Source organism: Pteronotus mesoamericanus, unplaced genomic scaffold, assembly GCF_021234165.1.
Source record: "Pteronotus mesoamericanus isolate MK-2021 breed Mesoamerican mustached bat unplaced genomic scaffold, CSHL_Meso_final contig_164, whole genome shotgun sequence".
NCBI lineage: Eukaryota > Metazoa > Chordata > Mammalia > Chiroptera > Mormoopidae > Pteronotus > Pteronotus mesoamericanus.
In genome coordinates, this window is record NW_026555065.1 from 4,385,956 (window position 1) to 4,406,010 (window position 20,055).

General features: G+C 37.1%; 1 protein-coding gene across 1 annotated transcript in view; it reads right to left on the reverse strand.

The window, feature by feature from the left end:
* ZNF609 (zinc finger protein 609) overlaps window positions 1-20,055 on the reverse strand; it is a 191,044-nt gene that overhangs the window by 54,733 nt on the left and 116,256 nt on the right. The gene's annotated exons all lie outside the window — the stretch shown is intronic.

Here is a 20,055-nt window from a genome sequence, read left to right on the forward strand (position 1 = left end):
AATGGAAAAACCAAAGAAATTACATGTACAACCATGGGCATGAACTAACGGGGGGGGGGGTATGTTGGTGGAGTGGGTGCAGGGTGGAGGCGAATAAAGGGGAGAAAAAAAATGGGACAACTGTAATAGCATAATCAATAAAATATGCTTAAAAATAAAAAAAAAAATCCAAGAATAAAGGTGGGGATAAAAAGGGGGAGAAATATCCAGATCCTCAGAATGCCACTTCAAGACCACTGGTACTTTTAATTCATTTTTGGCTAGGAAAAAAAAAATCTTCTTAAAAGTTTTATAAAAGAGCTGGGAGCAACCTGATGATAGTTTCTATTATAATGGCAATTAGTTAACGAGAATGGCATTTTGGAATGTGAATCTAACATCAAATTTATCTGCCAGAAACAGGTGTTGTTACGACCCAGAAGCCAATCCATAGCAGTCTGCTGATGAAGTTGATTACACACATACACAGACAGAAATAGTTGAACATAAGGACCAACGATCTACCTCCAAATCTAGGACTTCTCACAAAAACACAATTTCTTAGACTCCAAGAAAAATGCAACACATTTAGAGTTAAAGTTACAGTAAAGAGGGTAACAATCCCTTAACGAGTTAAATCCTAGCATTTATCAGGCTGACAAAGTACAAACTCTGAGTCTACAGTGTCCAAATCCTAACTGAACATAGTGTCTTGCATATGCAAAGGCACTCAATACACATTGACTGATTTGGTATGATACCAATCAGCACACTTAGAAAATGATCGGGACCATCTTCCTCTGTCAAAGACTTTTTAGTTCAGTTTGAATATATTCCTTCTACAGACATACATTCAGAGAGAGCTACACAATGAACCCATAATCCAAGCTGCTGGACAGCTCTACAACTGAACTCTGGTTCTGGAACAGTTTACTGCATGCATGATCACCACTCTATACCTATAATCCATCTACTTCCTCTTAACACTGACATCTGGGTATTGCATCCATTCTCTGTAGTTAGCTCTGACATCTTGGCTTCTAAGTCACTGCTATTTGTGGATCATCACTGTCAGAGTCCACAGACTGCTAAAACACCGATTCTGAGTAATTCTGGTCCCTGAAAGGCTGCCAAAACATTATCCTTATCTGCTTGTTGTCATATACACCCACTCTGTACTCCCTAACTCCGCCTTTTTCATAAAATGAAATGAAAGTGGAAGCCTGTATAATGAATCTTATGCATGATGGTAAATGCCGAAAGGCATTTTTACTCTCTTGAAAATCAGACATTTATAATTTAATTTGGCAACCCTCTTGGGAGTGGTACATTCTTGAAAGACCCTTTAACATTTCGATGCACAGACCTGAAGATAGAAATAACACAGAAAAAGTAAACTAGACTCCGTACTATTCCTGTATAGTGCTGGAATTTGGCTCTAATCATTAAACCCTTTCAGGAATGCTACAAAAAAGTGGATCATAACTCTTTGGAAAGAAAGCTTCCTGGAGAGTGTACCCTTGAGAGTTACTAGAAAGGGGAAATTAGAGACAGAGTATACAGATCATCTTTACTTTTGGTCTTACCTGTTTCTCTGTTCTTTCTCTTGGAGAAGAACTGAGACAAAAGCAATTTCGAAGTCAGGACATGCATTTCCTTTGCTTAGAGTTTATTCTCTTTTCTATACCTTTCTTTTACTCTCAAGAGACAGTCTTACAAAGTCCTCTTTCTGGGACACAGAGACTGACCTAAACCTTCTAGGTCACTCCTGTGAATTTTCTGACTGCCTTGTTTGAACATGTTCCATTGCCAATCTGTTCCACTGCTTAGACAGCAATCCCGAGCACAGAAGGAGGTAAGTCCCCAGGGAATCACCTATATACTCTCTCAGGAATCAAGGACAGCTCTTTCTGGAAGTGGTTTCATTTCCTGCTGAGTTAATTCAGTGCTGCAGGAGTCCAGAGAGAAGAGAAGCTACTAACATTCTAGGTAAAGCCAAGCCCCTTGTTTCCTACTGATAGATCCAAAAACAACATCTACGCTATTTAGTAGGAGACACCAATATTGCAGTCAAACACTTTGCCAAATTAAACCCCTCTACAGAAACCTAAAGAGAAGCTTAGCTGAAATGATCACTAAGAATAACAAGAACTGATACTCATGAGGAGCTGATTAACATGTATATGCATCAAACTACCTTACTGATCAGAGTTATTAAGTAGAGCTCAGAATTTCTGTGTGAGGATGACTTTATTTAATTATTTAGTTAATTAAAAGATTTTTCTGGGGGCAGGGGGAAAGAAGTGAAGAAATCTACCTATGGGTTTTGAACTAGTCAGTTTCCTTCCACTTTGCAACAGAAATCTAAGGAGAAATCACTGTGCAGCACAATAATGTTTAATTAGAGCTCCAGCTCTGATAATTACCGTTTGGTCACATCCATAATCTACATTAAGCCACAGTGCATAATAAGCAGCCCTGCGATAATTTATCTAATAACCTAGGTGGCTTTATGGGATTTCATATTCTACTATTCATTGGAACAAACAAAGCTTCATTTATCACTCTCCAGGAAAGAATAAAAATCAGAAAAGGGCTCATTTTGCCATCTTTGCCATATACTTAGGATATAAGAGCAGGGATTGTCAGCAGATTGATGCTAGCAGGGAAAACAAGAAACAGGAACATAAAAAGTTAAGGTAATTAAATACCTTAACAACAAGGGCAACAAAAGCTGGGCCAATTCTCACTCAGATGCTAAGTGCCATCATGGCATCTGGGGCTCTTTGAATGGGGAGGTAAACGACAAAACAAAACAAAAACCTGAAAAGAGAGAGAATTTAAAAGTGGAAATCTCTTCAGTTTCCCAACAATATATGTCCTTTATCTTTTAATGATATTTCTTTTCAATTCATCTTTAGATATCAGCACCTATTAGGGATGTGAGTGCTGATAGGCAGGTGACACAGAAATAAGGACTAGAGAGACTAAAGACAGACCAGGGTCATTACTCTCCCCACAAGAAGTAATTATACACCAACTTCAGCTGCTTCCCACACATGAGAGGCGCTGATGGAGGAAAAATTTCAAGGCTGCAACAGAATTTGGGGATAGAAAATGCAGTGAAGGAATATTTGGTCCACAGCCCCCCCTTTCCTCTATACACAGTCAAATGGTAGAAAGGAAGCTGGTTCTACTGATAACTGTAGTAGCTCTAAGAAACTCCCCTTTCATCCAAGAAGGAAAGATAATTGGGGACAATGATTAAATTTGTGTTCATATTTATTCAGAATTATCAGATAAGATCATGTGGAAAGTAGAAAGTCATCAATATACTAAAAACTATATTAATAAGATGTTGTCTTTCTTCAATAATTGCAAAGGTCCTTCAAGATTTTACAGTGACTCATCATCAACAATACCAACAGTATATAGATTCTTGATTCATGAACAAATGCGTAAGTACTCCCTCTGACACATTATATAAAACTTGACTTGCTCACAAAGTTTTCATTGTGGACTATTAAAAAGAACAGTATTTTAAAAATCACATTTATTAAATTACTATTTTTGTCTTTGAAATTAAAATACAGGAAAATATCCTCATGTTGACTGGGATTTTGAAACAAAATAAGTTTACCATATTTTTTAGAATAATTAAAGATTATTTTTGCTTATTCTGAAATATCAACAATTCCTTGTTTTGAGAGGCTGGCAGGTAGAAATCATGAAATACCTGAAGTAAAGGGAGAAATCTAAATTCCTCTTTTCCACAAAGCTCTGGTCAGAATGCAATAAAATATTTGAAGTAAATCCTAAAACAACACACACTGAACTATCAGTAGAGGAAATCAGTCCCTTTCAAACACAAAGTACTTTTTGACCAAGCTGCATGCATGATGGCTGGCTTTCACCAGCACCGGGACGGGGGCAGTTTAGCAAAAGTCCTAAGGTACCCTGAGATCTGCCTCCACCTGCCTCTGCCTGCTGGCTGCCTGTTAGGCTCAGCCACTGAAAGAGACTTGGGCAGTACTTGAGTTGCATAAGGTCGGTTCAAAGTGAGTCACCAGGTAGTGACAAGTAGTGCTCACAAGATCGATAATGGATCAGTCTTGGTGCCAGTGCTGGGTCTGAGGCCGCTCAGCAAATGTCCCAGGGTTTACCTTTGTGGTGGGATGAGGTCTCAGGGAGTTGTCAGGTAGAGATAGAAAGAGAAAGAGAGAGAGAGAGAGAGAGAGAGAGAGAGAGAGACAAAAAAGAAAAGAAAGGAGGGAGGGAGGGGAGAAAGGGAAGGAAACGAAGAAAGAAAGCTGCTGGTCTGCTGAGCTTACATATTTCACTTTAGGCTGCTTGGAAAAAGAATTTGATTTCAACTCTGGTTAATTTCCAAGATATCTTGTAGCAGAAGGCAAAGAGGAAAAGGAAGAAGAAAAGACATGGTAGCTGGTACCATAACAAGACATCAAACAGTTCTTAAAAGTTATGTATTCTATTCACAGAAAATTTACTTTAGCACTCCATTGTAACCAATCTGCACCTGGTCAAGATCAGCAGTAAAGGCTAAGTGTGTACCAGAAAATTTAAGTACAGTGAACATATTATCTGAAGACTACAGACTAACCATAGGGCGTTCTGCAATGCTCTCTACACAGTTTCAGGCTTAGACCCTAACGCCCTCTTCTGTTAAAGGGGACACAGTGAATCAAAGGATCCCAAATATTTAGGCCTGTCTACATTTCCATTGCATGAGAATGGATTAATTATGCAGGAAATTTAACAAAGGAAAAAAAAATCTCATAAACAAAATCAATGCACAACAAAAGTCACACTGCAGTATCCATTACTGTGGAAAGGTTTTGCTAAATGAAGCGTCTATTCTGTTTGTCTAAGGTCTTCTCACTCAACAATCTCCCGCCTGCTTGAAATTCACCACATTTTCCTTCAGCATAACTACTAACTTTGCAGCTGATGAGTTATGATGAAGATGATAGGGACCTCTGCAACTAATTATTTTTTTTCCCCACAGAAGGCTGATAATCCCTACCATTCCTGTATTATTCCCAGGAAAGTGATGGAATTAGCTTCTCAAGAATAAAGAGTCTGAGAAAAATTCACTCCCTGGTTGCAATTACTTCCTCTGCTGAACATACTTTTTACCTCCTTTCACATATTCATTTCCTAAAAAGCCAGGGCTGGAGGTTTTCATTGCTTTTCCATTCTCTTATCCCAGAGGATACAAAAACAAACTCATAAAAAATAACCCACAAATCAAATAAGGTAAACTCAACAGAAAACTGAGGCCTATTTTTGAATTATTCAGAATCACTGATATTAGAAGAAAAGTCTCAATTTACTTATAATATGAATGGACTAAACTGTACTAAAAAACTTAATCATCATTCATATTGACAATCCTATGAGAAAACGTAAGACTTCTAAATTGAGACATCGCAACCACATCTTGCTCGCCAGCACCTTGGGAAGGAGAAATGGGAATGATGCTCCCTGCTTTAAGCAGCTGTTCTTCAACTTTCTGGTCTTGGGAAATCTTTACTGTCTTAAAAAAACCGAGAACATTTTACAGAGCTATTATTTATGCAGGCTGTATCTATTGGTGTTTACAATTATAAACCAAAACAAAGATTTTAATATTTATAATTAACTTATTTAAAACAACTAACAATTTTGAAATGATAAAATTAGAGACAAAACAAATTAGTAGTGGCCAGGGGTACGGGACGCGGATGCGGTTAGGCAAGGGCAACACAAGGGATCCTGGTAATGATGGAACTGTTCTGTATCTTGACTATGTGTAAATACCCAAACCTACACATGTGATAAAATTGTATAGAACACACATACAAACTCTAGTATAAGTAAAATGGGAGAAATCTGAATAAGAGGTGGATTGCATCAATGTAGTCTCTGCTGTGAGACTACTAAACTCACACAAGGTGACAAGGCAAGGTGTTACCATTGGTGGGAATTAGGTAAAGGGTACATGAGATCTCTCTGAATTATCAAGACTATGATGATCTCAAAATAGATCAATAAAAAAATGGAGAACTCCAAAGAACTTTTATTTATGAGGAACATACTGGGTTGTCCAGAAAGTTCATTTGTTTTTTTCCATAAGATGGCTCTAGTAGCACTTAGTTGTCTTTAACTTCATTCAAAATAATTTTGTTAGATTATATTGTGATAGCTGTCATATCAGTGTGCACTTAAGAAACCTTATCCGAACTGGTGAATTTTTGTGTAGCCATTTTAATATTGAAGATGGAAGAAAATAAGCAGCAATTTCTGCATGTTATGCTTTCTCATTTCAAGAAAGGTAAAAACGCAACTGAAACGCAAAAAAAGATTTGTGCAGTGTATAGAGAAGGTGCTGTGAATGATTGAATGTCAAAAGAGGTTTGTGACGTTTTGTGCTGGAGATTTCTCGCTGGACGGTGCTCCATGGTTGAGTAGACCAGCTGAAGTTGATAGTGATCAAATCGAGACATTAATCGAGAACAGTCAATGTCATACCATGTGGGCGATAGCCAACATACTCGAAATATCCAAATCAATAAAGTTATTGGTAAAAATGAAAAATGTGTCTTTCATTGTATGGAAAAAACCATACAGACTTTTTGGCAAACCCATATATATTGATAGTCACCATACTAAAATTTAATAAGAGAAATATTAATATGCATTAACTTGTTTACATTACACTTAAAAACCTATTACATAGTAACATATATAACATTTTAAATAAAAATAGCTATAATTTTTCGAAAGGAAAGAAAAAGAATGGGAATGATTCACATTTTGCAAATTTCTTCAGTGTCTGGTTTCATAGAAGACAGCTAGATTATCATGTCTGCTTCTGCATTCAATATGTTGGTTAAATGTTTTGGTTAGTTTATCTAAAAAGCCCTGGCTGGTGTGGCTCAGTGGGCTGAGCGTAAGCAATATGAACTGTTGGGTTGTGGGCCAGGTCCCCAGTTGGGGATGTGCAAGAGGCAACCAATCAATGTTTCTCTCCCTCTCTCTCCCCCTCCCTTCTGCTCTCTATAAAAATAAATAAAAATAAAATCTTTAAAGTTTATTAAAAAAAACCACCTGGCCTCCCACAGGTTACATATATAGTCTTTTCTGATAAGTGTGAATGCTTTTCTTTGATATGACACCAAAACTCAACAAGAAATAGTTTTTTACAGGTTAGTGGCAATGTGGAATCTGGAACCATTAACAATGAACTTTCTCTATTCTGTTACATTATATTTCATTAGTCCATCCTGCACTTTGAATGTTTCTTTTACCTATGCATGATTTTTAATATCATGTATTAGTCATTTAGAAAATATTAATTCATTGAGCTATACAGCTCTTTCAAATACAGGGTGGGGCAAAAGTAGGTTTACAGTTGTGAGTACATAAAACAAAGTTTATTCTTGTATTATTATTTAGTTTCCATACAAGCAACTGTAAATCTATTTTAGCCCCACCTTGTTTTGACACATTTCATTGATATATAAAAAAGTCTTATCTATCAATATTGTCTCTGGGCTCAACAAAAAATTCTTTAAGTATTGATAAACTGTGAAACTCATAGGGAGGCATGAACAAATTTTCCCAAAAGTTTGCCTGAAAGCTCAAATTTTATCATTAATAACAAATATTGTCAGTTGTTTTCCTTGGGGTAGCAAGTTCACTTCATTTCATTCACTTTCAAGAAAATGCCTGCCAAATACCCAGTCTGAATAGCTGATTTTTCAGTTGTTCTTTCAAGTAAAGAATATTCCAACATAGAAGTCCTAGCCACAGCAATTTGACAAGAAGAAGAAATAAAAGGAATCCAAACTGGAATGGAAGAAGTAAAAATGTCTTTATTTGCAGATGACATGACACTGTGAATAGAGAACCCCAAAGGGTCCACCAAGAAACTATTAAAACTGATAAATGAATTCAGCAAAGTAGCAGGATACAAAATTAATATCCAGAAATCGGTTGCATTTTTATATATCAATAATGAACTAACAGAAAGGGAAATTAAGAAAACAATCCTATTCATGATTGCTTCAAAAAGAATAAAATACCCAGCAATAAACCTAACCAAGGATGTAAAAGACACATGCTTGGAAAATTATAAGACACTGAAGAAAGAAACTGAAGAAGATACAAATAAATGGAAGCACATACCATGTTTATGGGTAGGAAGAATTAACATCGTTAAAATGTCCATGTTACCCAAATAAATCTACAGATTCAACTCAATTACTACCAAGATTCCAATGACATATTTCACAGAACTAGAACAAATATTTCAAAAATTTATATGGAACTATAAAAAGCCCCACAAAGCTACAGTGTTCCTGAGAAAGAAGAACAAAGTTGGAGGAATCATGCTACCTAATATTGAACTATGTTATAAGGCCTTAGTAATCAAAACAGCTTGGTACTAGCATAAAAACAGACACATATATCAATGAACAGAATAGAGAGTCCAGAAATAAAACCATACCTTCATAATCAATTAATATTTGACAGGGGAAGCAAGCACATACAATGGGCTAAAGATAGTTTATTGAATAAATGGTGTTGGAAAAATTGGACAGATACATGAAGAAAAATGAAACTAGACCATCTCCTTACACCACACACAAGAATAAATTAAAAATGGATTAAAGATTTAAATGTTAGATCCAAAATCATAAAAATCATAGAGAAAACATAGGCAGCAAAATCTTGGATATTGGTCGTAGCAATATTTTTTCCTGTTATATCTCCCCAGACAAGGGAAACAAAAGAAAAAATAAACAAATAAGACTACATCAAACTAAAAAATTTTTACACAGTGAAGGAAAACATCAATAAAATAAAAAGACAACCCACAGAATGGAATAACATATTTGCTGATACAACTGATAATGTGTTAATATCCAAAGTTCATAAAGAACTTACAAAACTCAAGACCAAAAAAACAAACAACCCAATTAAAAAATGGGCAAAGACATTTTTACTTCTTCCATTCCAGTTTGGATTCCTTTTATTTCTTCTTCTTGTCAAATTGCTGTGGCTAGGACTTCTATGTTGGAATATTCTTTACTTGAAAGAACAACTGAAAAATCAGCTATTCAGACTGGGTATTTGGCAGGCATTTTCTTGAAAGTGAATGAAATGAAGTGAACTTGTTACCCCAAGGAAAACAACTGACAACTGAACAGAAACTTCTCCAAAGAGAACATACAGATGGCCAATAGATATATGAAAAGATGCTCAACATCACTAATCATCAGAGAAATGCAAATTAAAACCACTATGAGATATCATCTCACACCTGTCAGAATGGCTGTCATCAATAAATCAACAAACAACAGACTTATAGTTAAGACGGAAGCGTAGGTAAACACATCTTGCCTACTTGCACACCACAGCAAAAATTACAACTACAAAATACTATCACTCAGAATCGTCAGAAAATCAAGCTGTATGGAAGTGTTACAACCAAGGAATTAAAGAAGTCACATTCATTCAGATAGGTAGGGGGGTCAAGATGGATGCGAGAGGCCAACTCCAAGATGCATCATAATTAATATGCCAAAGGTTAAAGAGAAAGAGAGAATCTTAAAAGCAGCAAGAGAAAAGGAGAGAGTTACCTACAAAGGAGTTCCTGTAAGACTATCAATTGATTTCTCAAAAGAAACTTTGCAGGCTAGAGGGGACTGGCAAGAAGTATGCAAAGTAATGAAAAGAAGGGACCTACAACCTAAATTACTCTAGCCGGCAAAGCTATCATTTAGAATCAAAGGGCAGATAAAGTGCTCTCCAGACAAGATAAAGCTAAAGGAGTTAATCATCACCAAGCCATTATTACATGAAATGTTAAAGGGACTTACTTAAGAAAAAGAAAATCAAAACCATGAACATTAAAATAGCAATAAATTCACAATTATCAACAATTAAATCCAGAAAATAAACTAAGCAAAGAAGCAGAACAGAAACAGAATCAAATATGGAGCTCATTTGGATGGTTACCAGTTTGGTGGGGGAAGCGGGAGAATGGAGGAAAAAGTGCAAGGATTAATAGGTACAAATTCGAAGGCACAGAATAGGCGGGAGGATGTTAAGAACAGTAGAGGAAGTGGAGTAGCCAAAGAACTTGTATGCATGACCCATGGACATGAACTAATGGGTGGGATTGCTGGTGAGAATGGGGGGTAGTGGGTAGAGGGGACAAAGGGGGAAAATTGGGACAACTGTAATAGCATAATCAATAAACTGTATTTTTAGAAAAAACAACAAGTGCTGGCGAGGTTGTAGAGAAAGGGGGATGCTTTTGCATTATTGGTAGGAATGCAGATTGGTATAGCCACTGTGGAAAACAGTATGGATACCTCAAAAAATTAAAAATAGACCTGCCTTTTGACCCAGTGATCCCACTTTTGGGAATATATACAAAGGAACCCAAAACACTAATTCGAAAGAACATAAGCACCCCTATGTTCACTGCAGTATTTACAATAGCCAAGATTTGGAAGCAGCCTCAATATCCATCAGTAGATGAGTAGATAAAAAAAAAGCTGTGGTGCATTAACACAATGGAATACTGCTTGGCTGTAAAGAAGGAAATCTTACCCTTTATGACAGCATGGATGGATCTGGTGAGCATTATGCTAAGTAAAATAAGCCAGTCAGGGAAACACAAGTACCATATGATTTCACTCATATATGGAATCTAATGAACAAAATGAACTAACAGGCCAAATAGAAACACACTTACAGAGAGCAGGCTGACAGCTGTCAGGGAAGGGGAGGCACTGATTGTGGAGTCGGGGGTGCTGGAGGGATTGAGCAATAAAAGAAAAAAAAGAAAAAAAAGAAAAAAACTCATGGACGTGCACAGAAGTGCTGTGATTGCCGGAGGGAGGGCTGCGAGGAGAGGGGAAGGAAGGTATGGGGGGATAAATGGTGATGGACAGCGGCTTCACTTGGAGTGGTAAACACACAATACAGTGTACATATGATGTGTTGTAGAATTATGCATCTAAAACCTGTTTAATTTTGTTGTCCCAATAAATTCAATGAAAATCATAATTAATAAAAAAAGATTAAATTCCTTCACATCTATCAAGTGCCTAGCAGTGTGCCTACAATATTCGGGCAATCTCAAATGACAGCCATTACCAACCATTCTGAGAGTCAAGCCACTTTTGAAAGCTCGTATTGAATTTCATAACCATTAAAACTCCCTAATCAAATTTTGAAAAGATTCTCTTCCATCCTTGACCCCCAGTTTTCTTTCCCAGAAGCAACCAATGCAATTCATATGTATTTGCTTGTTTATATGTACCTTTCCTTTATTTTTTTCACAAAGTGCACTCAATATGCTGTGCTGTACCTTACTTATTCATGTAATAAAAATGTAGGTAACTGTTTTAAACTTTAAGGGTTCATTTCAACCAGATAGGGTGAAATCTCAACTCTAATAATTTAATAGCTGGGTGATCACAGACACATTATACAATCTTTCTGAGCCTCAGTTTTCTCCTCTGTAAAATAGAAACATGGAAGGCATCAATATTTCATACAGTCGCTGTCTAGCAATTAACTGCATGTAAAGTGCTTGTGTACAGTGCCCAAGACATAGTAAAAGTTCAATACATATTAGCTAGTAATAATAATGATGACAGTAATAATACCATAATAATTTTATTTCATCTTTCACTTTCTTATGCCACTGTTACTCTCTATTCAGACATTCAGTGCTTGAGCTGTCTGTCTGTAGTTGCTCATGACAGTCAGTTTTGACTTTTCCTCATGCTTTCCCTTCCTTCTTCTTCTGGTAGAGGAATTTTTTCTTTCATGTGGGAAATCCACTCCCTCAACCTCTTTCCACTACAGGAGTAGCCCAACTCTACCCAAACTGTATGGAATCAGGCTATGGAGACTCCTTCTTTTTCTGGTCCCTTATGATAAAAGGACTAATTAAATCTGGAGCTGCCCAGTGCTCATTTCTCCTTACACATGAAGAAGGCTTGTCTAAGAATAAAGCCAATTCAAGGAAAGCAGAATAGGGAGATGATTAAACACAGAATCTGGATGAAATTATTTAAGCCTCTGTATGAAACCAATAAACTCCATTTGTGGGGACCTACAGGTTCCTCGTTTGCTTAAACTAGCTTGAGCCAGGTTTCCATTACAACTGAAAAATCCCGGACCACTATTCATCACCCACAAATTTGTAGGCTTACTTTCTATTTAATCATAAAAGTTATAATAAAAATGTTGAACAAGACTGGACCAAAGGCAGAGTCCTGTGGTACACCACCTAGCTGACAAACATCTAGTAATCAATATTCTTTAAATATAGCTCTCAGTCAGCTGTAAAGTCACCCAACTGTATCACCGTCCAGTCCACATCTCATTGATACGTCATCAGGAATATCATATAAGGCTTTTTCAAACACCTTGAAGAAATCAAAGCATTCTATTTTACCTACCCAACAACTCTATTGGGAAGAAAGAGAAAGAAAGTTTAGAATGTCTAGCTTTATAACTTAATTTGATTTCTAATAAGCATTCTTTTTCTGTATCCTTTCTTCATTCATAAACATTAAATACTTACCATGGCCTAAGCATTATACTATGTGGTGAATCCTAATATGAAAATAAACACAAGATAAATAGTTATGCACATAAAATTAAATTATCTCTTTTTATGGTATATATACAGAAACTTAAAAATATCAGCTGAAAGCCTATACCTTGTTTATAGCTAGTGTTTTTTAAATAGCCTGCTCCTAGGTCTGGTGGGATAAACAAAAGTGAACAGATAATGAAAGCAATGTAATAAAGCATGCAAATGAGGTAAGTACAAAGGGGACAAAATAACTTGTGTGTACCTGGGAGAAAGGCAAGTGACACTTTGCCTGAGTCCTGAGGAATGTAAGTTCAACAGAAAGATAAGGAAAATTAGGTTATTTTCGTCAGCTGCAAGACCAAATACAGGCCTGAGAGGGAACCACCCAGTTTGGCATGGAGAAGGAGAAGGGTGTGGTAGGAGATTACATGTCATTTTAAAGAGAGTAACTATGGAGTTTTTAGCAGGAAAGTGATATGATTCAATATCCTTTTAAATTTTCACTTTGGCTCTGAAAGAGATTAATCAGAAGGCAAAAACACCAGTTAGAAGCCCACTATAACAGTCCTAATAGTATGTAATAATGGCTTGAACCAAGGCACTGGTAGTTTTAATGGAAAGGAATGAGTTAGAGGTAAAATCAATAGGACTTGGTGGTTGACTCAATATTAAAGAGGTAAGAAATATCTGGGTTGAATTCAAGGTTTCTGGGCCATTATCTCAGACAGGAGATAAAAGCCAACAACAACCAGCAACAATAACAAATTGTTGGTGGGCAGAGTCAGAAAACAGCTAAAACTAAAGCAGAAAACTTTGGACATGAATTCTAAATATGTAGCTGGAGCTAGAGAACTGGAACTCAGGAGAAAGGTCAGGGCAGTAGGTAACACAGGGTCTGGCACAAATAACGTCCCTTTTTTATTACAAAACCATAAGGGTGTAATTTTGTAACAACAATATCACACTCAAGCAAACCATATGACATTTTCGGTGAGGGAGTAACTGCTTGAGAGAATAAGGAAGACTTCATACTGGAGTGGATCTAACTGAAAAGGTAAGAGTCTCTCAAGAGAAGAAGGAAGAAAGCAACAGTCTGTTCAAAGGTACTCAGGCAAGAACAAACAATATATTCAAAACTGCAAGACGTTTGGTTTGGCTGGAGTAAAGAGTACAGGAGAGTTGAATTTGAACTTAACTTTGCAAGTATTAAGAAACTACTGAGGAATTAAAATAAAAAAGTGATATTATCAGATTTGTATATTTATTATTTTTTAATTTGATTTTAGAGAAAGAAAGGATGAGAAAGAGGGGGTGGGAAAGAGGGAGTATGTGTGTGGCAGGGGGAGAGGGAGAAAGGGAGAGAGAGAGAGAGAAACATCAATTTCTCGTTCCACTGATCTATGTATTCATGGGTTGACTCCTATATGTGCCCTGACTGGGGGGTTGAACCCACAACCTTGGTGTATTAGGACGACTCTCTAACCAACTGAACTACCTGTCCAGGGCCTCAGATTTGTATATTTAAAGATGAAATTAATAGAAGGCAGTAGACTAAGAGATTGAAAGAATGCCTGTTGTCATAAAATCAGTAAGTCAGAAGTAGGGGAATAATAGGACTCAAGAGATATTCAGGATATATAGGCAATTTGACTTCATGAGATATCAGAAATATATGTAATAAAAAAAGGAGTGAGGTATGAATATAATGTCTGATTCAGATGGCTGGGAGATGATTTCATTCCACAGATATTTACTGAGCACCTAAGACATGCCAGGCACTATTCTAGGTGATAAGGATATACTGTGAACAAAACAGACCAAAATCCCAGTCTCCGGAGCTAAAATTCAAGTGATATTTCATTACTGACAGAAAAAGAAAGAAGGGGAAAGAGGTTTTAATTTTGATTTGGAGAGGGGCTAAAGTAAGAGGACTTGATTAGTTTTTGTGTTTTGTTTTGTTTTGATTGGGCAAGCCAAAAAAGTTCGTTTGGTTTTTTCCCATAAGATTACCGTAGTAGTGCTTAGCTATCTTTAACTTCATACAAAACAATTTTGTTAATTTTATTGTGACAGCTGTCATATCAAAGTGCATTATAAAAAAATTAAATTGGTGAATTTTTGTGTAGCCATTTTAATATTGAAGTAGAAGAAAATAAGCAACGTTTTTAGCATATTATGCTTTATTATTTTGAGAAAGGTAAAAATGCAACTGAAACACAAAAAAGACTTGTGCAGCGTATGGAGAAGGTGCTGTGACTGATCAAATGTGTCAAAAGAGGTTTGCAAAGTTTTGTGCTGGAGATTTCTTGCTGGACAATGGTTCATGGTTGGGTAGACCAGTTGAGGTTGATAGTGATCAAATCGAGACATTAATTGAGAACAATCAACGTAATACCACTGGGAGACAGCTGATATACTCAAAATTATCAAATCAATAAAGTTATTGGTGAAAATGAAAAATGTGTCTCTTATTTTTATGGAAAAAAAACCATACAGACTTCTTGGCCAACCCAATACTTTGCTTACTTGCCAGTACTCAAGGATAAGAAGACTAAAAGTAGGTAGGTAGGTCTTCAAAAGCACAATTAGGACTTCAGAATAATATATGAATACAAATGAATACATAATATAACTTTCCACCTATCTGACTGGCAAAGATGAAAGAGTTGAACAATATCCAAGTTGGCAAGGGTATGGAAAAAACTGGCACCCTTATGCAGTATTAGCTGGTGGCAATATAAAGTGGTAGGAACTCTGGAGGCGGCAATTTGGCACTATGTATCAATATGTAAAATGCACGTCCTCTTTTGTTCAAATTCCATTTCTAGAATTTATATTACGAAGTTAACAAGACAAGTGCACAAAGATGTATGATGTGCTATCTGATTTGGAGCTGCTTTTATTTTATTTTTTAAAAAGATTTTATTTATTTTTAGAAAGAGGCAAAGGGAGGGAGAAAGAAAAGGAGAGAAACATCTGTCGGGTGCTTCTTGCACACCCCCCAGCTGGGGACCTGGCCTACAACGCAGGCAGGTACCCTGACTGGGAATCAAACTGGTGTCCTTTCCGGTTTGTGGGGTGACGCCCAAAACCACTGAGCCAAACCAGTCAGGGCTATTCAGTGTTGTTTTTAATAGCCAAACAAACGAAAAAACCCAGAAACAATCTAAATGACCATAATAGCATAAATCTCTATCTACGATCAAGGACAAATATCCACAGCATATTTTTGAGTGAATAAAAAGGTCACTCTAGAGCAGGTACTAGATTACGCCACTAATGTTAAATCGTTCTCTATATAAGTATGATTATTGAGAATGTATTGTTCTAGTTTTTAAAAAGTTATTTTTATTTTAAAGGAAAGGGGAAAGATGTTTACATACGTGAAGGTTTAGGTATACTATAAGAAAAGGGACCTAGGCTGATGAGAAAATGAGCAGGTAGGTGATGAAAGTAGGAAGAGTGGGGCATGTAAGTGTGGGGCGGGGGTGGGGGAGGGGGAGAAGAGTAAGGCCATTGAGTCAGTATATCCATGGCACAGGTTACTGGCAATAGGAGTGGCCCCAGATAGCTGGGTGGTTCCTAAGAGCTGGGGATAGAGGCAGTACTACATGAACATTTCTATGACCTTCATGAGGCAGATAATTATAACCTAGGGACTGCCTGTATTCATTTGATTCTCACTGAAAACTATGTGGCATCTTCCACGCATGTGCAAATACGCAAAACCTTTGTTGAGAAATAAACAGCAATCCCAAACCCCATCTGAGGTAACCAGAATCCTACCTGGAAGAGGGCCAGAAAAAGCCCTGTTTCCAGCACTTGTGAGAAAACCGCTGCTGCTGCTTATCAAATTAAAATGCAAAGCAGCTCACTCCAGTGTCACTGGGAACTGTCAGAAAGGGATTATGGTTCCCACCCCAAGGATGCAGGTCAGCTAAACAATACCCATCTTCTTGCTCTGAGAAGGAGGGAGGAGGAGAAAGATTAGGCTGGTTTCCAAATAGCAGTCCTGTCTGCTTGTTACCGTGGTAACCTCCCTTCCCTGAGCTGCTCTCATTTGTCTCTCTCTGTCTGACCTTCACGTTGCTCTGACAGTAACTGAGGAGGAAAAGGTGCCTTCCTGCCAGCTAAGCACTCAAGTAGAGGGCACTGAGCAGGAAAAAAGGCACTCAAAGTCTCTCTCATTCTAGACTCTAAATGGTGACCTTAGAGCAATTAGAGTCCTGAAAGAGGTTTCCGGTGGCCCTTGTCATTCCATCCTTCCCCCCGCTGCTCTCAGGGCAACCCCACTTCTCTGACACACCCTTTTAGTGTGAGGAATCTCAGTCAGAGTCAAGTGGGTAGGTGAGAAGTCACCGAGGAGAGAAAAAGCAAGGCATGACAAGCTGAAGAACAGAGGTAATAAAATATTAACTCAAAAACGCCTGAGACAATGATCAGTACAGTAAAGTACAGTTTTTAGTTTCCTCTTTTCATGATTTGTGCCATATGTTTCATCAGTAGAGGTTAGAGGGCAATTAAAATACTTGGGACAGGCTAGGAGAAAGACCCAAATACTTAGTGCTTTTTATAGTTTTTCTTTAAGCCCTTAATATATAAAATTCAATCATTTAACAAAGAATTATTTAGTACCCCACTAAACTAATGTCCATTAGTTTATTTTAAATGGCATCCTCATACCTATCACAGACTTTACCCCAAACCTACGTAAGCTGATTTATGTTGGAGTAATGAGCTTGCATAGGAGGTAGCAGGGCCAGGTTTTAGTCCCAGTTTTCTACTACTTAGCTGTACAACCTTAGGTAAGTCACTTACCTTCTGAAAACTTCAACCTTATGAAATGAAGTGGTTGGACCTTACGATCTTTAAGAAGATTGCATTAGGCCTTTTTCAATTACAAGTGACAGAAAACCACAGCCAAACTGCTTTAGACAAAAATGGAATTTAGTGGCTCTCATACAGTGAAAGAAGTCCACGTCAGGCATGGACTGATTCAGGGGCTCATCCAATGTCATGGAGGCCCAGTTTCTAACCCGCCCTCTCTTGGTGCTGTTTTCCCTGGTCCAGCTTCACTTTTAGACAGGCTCTCTCCCTGGGTACCAAGGTAGCTGTACCAGTTCAGGCTTACAAGCTTGTAACAAACTCCAGCCCAGTGGAAAAACAAATTCTTTTCTGACCATTCTAACAAAATTCCTGAAAGTCATTCTGACTGACCCAGCTTCTGGAGTTTAAGAGTCACTAATCCTTAAAATGCTTAAAAATTATATGTTTTATAAATATTCGAACATGTTCCCTCCAAGCCTTTTCCCTTTTCAGGCTGTTGTTTTGGGTTTTTGTTGTTGTTGTTGTTGTTTTTTAAGCAGTGTACATATAATTTTTATCTGCCTCTTTCCTGAAGGAAAACTGCCCCTTTAGTCCTGTGTTCCTAGTAAGATGGGTAATCACAGTGCCCCTCCAGGCACCTGGCTCTGGAGTGGGTTCAGCCTCAATCTATTTATTTCTCCTCAAATAAGCTACTGATAAAAAAATATTAATTTTGTTATTTTTGGAGGTGAAGCCATGTTTCATCATTATTAATATGCCTGTTCATGATATAAAATGCTTTGAACTTCTCCTGCTCTTTAAAGTATTACATTTTTGCATCTTCTTTAAACAAAATACTTGAACGACAGCCAAGGAGTTCTACCGCAAAAGTATAGATATGGCAACGAGGAGACACCAATTCTTCTTATCTAATTCAATTCTGCTCTAATTGAACCTACAATTCTATTCTTATCCACTCAGTTCTACTACAGAAATGAGTTACGGTTAGATCATCAAAACATTCTGGATTATTCTTGAATATGGGAACTTTCTTGAAGACCAACTGGAATTCTCAGATTGCAAAAAGCCAAATTATCAGAATTTCACTGCATCATAAACATTTCTGTGTCAATTAGCTATTACTTTAAAACACAACTTTAAATGTTTGAACAGTATTCTTTTGAAGAAATAAACCATAATTTATTTGACCAATGTCCTGCAAGTATATATTTAGGATGTCCCAATATTCACTTACATAAACAAGATGAGAGGAATATCTTAAGGGCTAAATTTCTTGCACCTGTTTCACTATTTTCACAGGCTAACACTCTGTGAAAGGGTATGTATATATATTTTAAGACTTTGATATATGCTACTTCAATTTTCAGGCTTTTTAGAGTTAACTTGTATATATACGATATTTAACATGCAACATTACAATATGCACTATATATACATGTGTGGAGTTTGGCTTATCTCATGCTCCATCCCCCAATATGCATGACCTTGTATTTATCCATAGATAACAGTTAATTGGTTCAGGTCCAAGATCTTGAATTCTGGGAAGAGTCTGCATCCCTCTTAAATGAGGACAGTAAAAGCCTAGATTTTTCAGAGTACAGGTTAGGGGTTGAGATTTCTAATCAGCAAGTAGTAAGCAGACAGGAAGTATTTATGTTTGTAAAGTAAATGGGGGCCACGGACAGTATGTGTTTTTTCTTCTCCTCTCCAACTTTTCCTGGCAGCTCTTCGACCTTCTAGTAAACTAGAATGTTTTAGCTTTTACCAGAAGCAGTATAGTCAACCATACCATCTAATTATTTACATCTAATTATTTACCAGTATCGATTAGTCTCAGTTTTCAGTCACTTATCTGTGAATACCACCAAGAGCTTTTCAAAAGGACAGAGTTTTCCTGCCAAACCTCTATAACGAACAGACCTCTTATGTTTCTGGATCTGTTTCCAATACATAAAAATTCTTTACCATTTTATTTATGATTTTAACCTTGTAGAAAATAAAATCTCACATTACGAAAAAAAATCCCTGAAAAATTTCATAGATGTGGACTATTTTAAGAACTAGCAGAGGAAGGTTTCGGTTTAAGAATGGATAAGATAAGGGGAGAGACTTCTTCAAATGGAAGTAAAGGGTAAAGATAAGTAGGAGGAGATAATTAAGAGAAATGGATGTTAAAGATAGACAACTTGGGTTCAGATTAGATCCACCACTACTGGCTGGCAGTTTCAGGCAAGTCATTTAACTTCTTTAAGACAGTCATCCAATTAGTAAAGTGGAAATCATGTTAGTATGTATCTCACAGAACTATTGTGAGAATTAAATGAAATAGACAAAAAGCAGTTAGCATTGTTGCCTGGCACATACCCCAATAAATGTTACAAATGCTCCTGCTGCAGTTTCTGTTATTATTAAATGTGCCCTAGGGACTCTCCAAAGGGACTTCATCCACTGACCTTTCCCTTCAGAACAAAGGTTAGAAGGTTCACAAGCCAGATATCAGCAACTCTTCACAGGCTAACAGCAGGTCAGGAGTGGGATACTAAATCATCAATTTAAAATATCAAAGGAGTATCCTGTGTAGCTTTGCAAGCCCATCCTTATTTCAGGTTGGAACATGT